Source organism: Squalius cephalus (genome assembly GCF_949319135.1).
Source record: "Squalius cephalus genome assembly, chromosome: 3".
In the NCBI taxonomy this organism is placed as follows: domain Eukaryota; kingdom Metazoa; phylum Chordata; class Actinopteri; order Cypriniformes; family Leuciscidae; genus Squalius; species Squalius cephalus.
Genome location: NC_137124.1, coordinates 1,408,443 through 1,412,999, shown reverse-complemented (window position 1 = coordinate 1,412,999; position 4,557 = coordinate 1,408,443).

Below are 4,557 nucleotides of genomic sequence, written 5' to 3'. Positions count from 1 at the left end.
TAGATGTGAGTTGTGTTATTGTTGCTGTAGTTGTAGATGTATGTTCTGTTGTAGATGGTGAAGGAGTTGTTGGCGTTGTTTCCATTATAGATGCGAGTTGTGTTGTTGTTGCTGTAGTTGTAGATGTATGTTCTGTTGTAGATGGTGAAGGAGTTGTTGGCGTTGTTTCCATTATAGATGCGAGTTGTGTTGTTGTTGCTGTAGTTGTAGATGTATGTTCTGTTGTAGATGGTGAAGGAGTTGTTGGCGTTGTTTCTATTATAGATGTAAGTTGTGTTATTGTTGCTTTAGTTGTAGATGTATGTTCTGTTGTAGATGGTGAAGGAGTTGTTGGTGTTGTTTCCATTATAGATGTGAGTTCTGTTATTGTTGCTGTAGTTGTAGTTGTATGTTCTGTTGTAGATGGTGAAGGAGTTGTTGGCGTTGTTTCCATTATAGATGTGAGTTGTGTTATTGTTGCTTTAGTTGTAGATGTATGTTCTGTTGTAGATGGTGAAGGAGTTGTTGGTGTTGTTTCCATTATAGATGTGAGTTGTGTTATTGTTGCTGTAGTTGTAGATGTATGTTCTGTTGTAGATGGTGAAGGAGTTGTTGGCGTTGTTTCCATTATAGATGCGAGTTGTGTTGTTGTTGCTGTAGTTGTAGATGTATGTTCTGTTGTAGATGGTGAAGGAGTTGTTGGCGTTGTTTCTATTATAGATGTAAGTTGTGTTATTGTTGCTTTAGTTGTAGATGTATGTTCTGTTGTAGATGGTGAAGGAGTTGTTGGTGTTGTTTCCATTATAGATGTGAGTTCTGTTATTGTTGCTGTAGTTGTAGTTGTATGTTCTGTTGTAGATGGTGAAGGAGTTGTTGGCATTGTTTCCATTATAGATGTGAGTTGTGTTATTGTTGCTGTAGTTGTATGTTCTGCTGTAGATGGTGAAGGAGTTGTTGGCGTTGTTTCCATTATAGATGTAAGTTGTGTTATTGTTGCTGTAGTTGTAGATGTATGTTCTGTTGTAGATGGTGAAGGAGTTGTTGGCGTGGTTTCCATTATAGATGCGAGTTGTGTTGTCGTTGCTGTAGTTGTAGATGTATGTTCTGTTGTAGATGGTGAAGGAGTTGTTGGTGTTGTTTCCATTATAGATGTAAGTTGTGTTGTTGCTGTAGTTGTAGATGTATGTTCTGTTGTAGATGGTGAAGGAGTTGTTGGCGTTGTTTCCATTATAGATGCGAGTTGTGTTGTTGTTGCTGTAGTTGTAGATGTATGTTCTGTTGTAGATGGTGAAGGAGTTGTTGGCGTTGTTTCCATTATAGATGCGAGTTGTGTTGTTGTTGCTGTAGTTGTAGATGTATGTTCTGTTGTAGATGGTGAAGGAGTTGTTGGCATTGTTTCCATTATAGATGCGAGTTGTGTTGTTGTTGCTGTAGTTGTAGATGTATGTTCTATTGTTGATGGTGAAGGAGTTTTTGGCGTTGTTTCTATTATAGATGTAAGTTGTGTTATTGTTGATTTAGTTGTAGATGTATGTTCTGTTGTAGATGGTGAAGGAGTTGTTGGTGTTGTTTCCATTATAGATGTGAGTTGTGTTATTGTTGCTGTAGTTGTAGATGTATGTTCTGTTGTAGATGGTGAAGGAGTTGTTGGCATTGTTTCCATTATAGATGTGAGTTGTGTTATTGTTGCTGTAGTTGTAGATGTATGTTCTGTTGTAGATGGTGAAGGAGTTGTTGGCGTTGTTTCCATTATAGATGCGAGTTGTTCTGTTGTTGCTGTAGTTGTAGATGTAGATGTATGTTCTGTTGTAGATGGTGAAGGAGTTGTTGGCGTTGTTTCCATTATAGATGCGAGTTGTGTTGTTGTTGCTGTAGTTGTAGATGTATGTTCTGTTGTAGATGGTGAAGGAGTTGTTGGCGTTGTTTCTATTATAGATGTAAGTTGTGTTATTGTTGCTTTAGTTGTAGATGTATGTTCTGTTGTAGATGGTGAAGGAGTTGTTGGCATTGTTTCCATTATAGATGCGAGTTGTGTTGTTGTTGCTGTAGTTGTAGATGTATGTTCTGTTGTAGATGGTGAAGGAGTTGTTGGCGTTGTTTCTATTATAGATGTAAGTTGTGTTATTGTTGCTTTAGTTGTAGATGTATGTTCTGTTGTAGATGGTGAAGGAGTTGTTGGCATTGTTTCCATTATAGATGTGAGTTGTGTTATTGTTGCTGTAGTTGTATGTTCTGCTGTAGATGGTGAAGGAGTTGTTGGCGTGGTTTCCATTATAGATGTGAGTTGTGTTGTTGCTGTAGTTGTAGATGTATGTTCTGTTGTAGATGGTGAAGGAGTTGTTGGCATTGTTTCCATTATAGATGCGAGTTGTGTTGTTGTTGCTGTAGTTGTAGATGTATGTTCTGTTGTAGATGGTGAAGGAGTTGTTGGCGTTGTTTCTATTATAGATGTAAGTTGTGTTATTATTGATTTAGTTGTAGATGTATGTTCTGTTGTAGATGGTGAAGGAGTTGTTGGTGTTGTTTCCATTATAGATGCGAGTTGTGTTGTTGTTGCTGTAGTTGTAGATGTATGTTCTGTTGTAGATGGTGAAGGAGTTGTTGGCGTTGTTTCCATTATAGATGTAAGTTGTGTTATTGTTGCTGTAGTTGTAGATGTATGTTCTGTTGTAGATGGTGAAGGAGTTGTTGGCGTTGTTTCCATTATAGATGCGAGTTGTTTTGTCGTTGCTGCAGTTGTAGATGTATGTTCTGTTGTAGATGGTGAAGGAGTTGTTGGCGTTGTTTCCATTATAGATGTAAGTTGTTTTGTCGTTGCTGCAGTTGTAGATGTATGTTCTGTTGTAGATGGTGAAGGAGTTGTTGGCGTTGTTTCCATTATAGATGTAAGTTGTGTTATTGTTGCTGTAGTTGTAGATGTATGTTCTGCTGTAGATGGTGAAGGAGTTGTTGGTGTTGTTTCCATTATAGATGCGAGTTGTGTTGTCGTTGCTGTAGTTGTAGATGTATGTTCTGTTGTAGATGGTGAAGGAGTTGTTGGCGTTGTTTCCATTATAGATGTAAGTTGTGTTGTTGCTGTAGTTGTAGATGTATGTTCTGCTGTAGATGGTGAAGGAGTTGTTGGCGTTGTTTCCATTATAGATGTAAGTTGTGTTATTGTTGCTGTAGTTGTAGATGTATGTTCTGTTGTATATGGTGAAGGAGTTGTTGGCGTTGTTTCCATTATAGATGTAAGTTGTGTTATTGTTGCTGTAGTTGTAGATGTATGTTCTGCTGTAGATGGTGAAGGAGTTGTCGGTGTTTTTTCCATTATAGATGCGAGTTGTGTTGTTGTTGCTGTAGTTGTAGTTGTATGTTCTGTTGTAGATGGTGAAGGAGTTGTTGGCGTTGTTTCTATTATAGATGTAAGTTGTGTTATTGTTGCTTTAGTTGTAGATCTATGTTCTGTTGTAGATGGTGAAGGAGTTGTTGGCGTTGTTTCTATTATAGATGTAAGTTGTGTTATTGTTGCTTTAGTTGTAGATCTATGTTCTGTTGTAGATGGTGAAGGAGTTGTTGGTGTTGTTTCCATTATAGATGTAAGTTGTGTTGTCGTTGCTTTAGTTGTAGTTGTATGTTCTGTTGTAGATGGTGAAGGAGTTGTTGGCGTTGTTTCCATTATAGATGCTTGTAGTGTTGCTGTTGCTGTAGTTGTAGATGTATGTTCTGTTGTAGATGGTGAAGGAGTTGTTGGCGTTGTTTCCATTATAGATACGAGTTGTGTTGTTGTTGCTGTAGTTGTAGATGTATGTTCTGTTGTAGATGGTGAAGGAGTTGTTGGCGTTGTTTCCATTATAGATGTAAGTTGTGTTGTTGTTGCTGTAGTTGTAGATGTATGTTCTGTTGTAGATGGTGAAGGAGTTGTTGGCGTTGTTTCCATTATAGATGCGAGTTGTGTTGTTGTTGCTGTAGTTGTATGTTCTGTTGTAGATGGTGAAGGAGTTGTTGGCGTTGTTTCCATTATAGATGCGAGTTGTGTTGTTGTTGCTGTAGTTGTATGTTCTGTTGTAGATGATGAAGGAGTTGTTGGCGTTGTTTCCATTATAGATGCGAGTTGTGTTGTTGTTGCTGTAGTTGTAGATGTATGTTCTGTTGTAGATGGTGAAGGAGTTGTTGGCGTTGTTTCTATTATAGATGTAAGTTGTGTTGTTGTTGCTGTAGTTGTAGATGTATGTTCTGCTGTAGATGGTGAAGGAGTTGTTGGCGTTGTTTCTATTATAGATGTAAGTTGTGTTGTTGTTGCTGTAGTTGTAGATGTATGTTCTGTTGTAGATGGTGAAGGAGTTGTTGGCGTTGTTTCCATTATAGATGCGAGTTGTGTTGTTGTTGCTGTAGTTGTAGATGTATGTTCTGTTGTAGATGGTGAAGGAGTTGTTGGCGTTGTTTCCATTATAGATGTAAGTTGTGTTGTTGTTGCTGTAGTTGTAGATGTATGTTCTGTTGTAGATGGTGAAGGAGTTGTTGGCGTTGTTTCCATTATAGATGCGAGTTGTGTTGTTGTTGCTGTAGTTGTAGATGTATGTTCTGTTGTAGATGGTG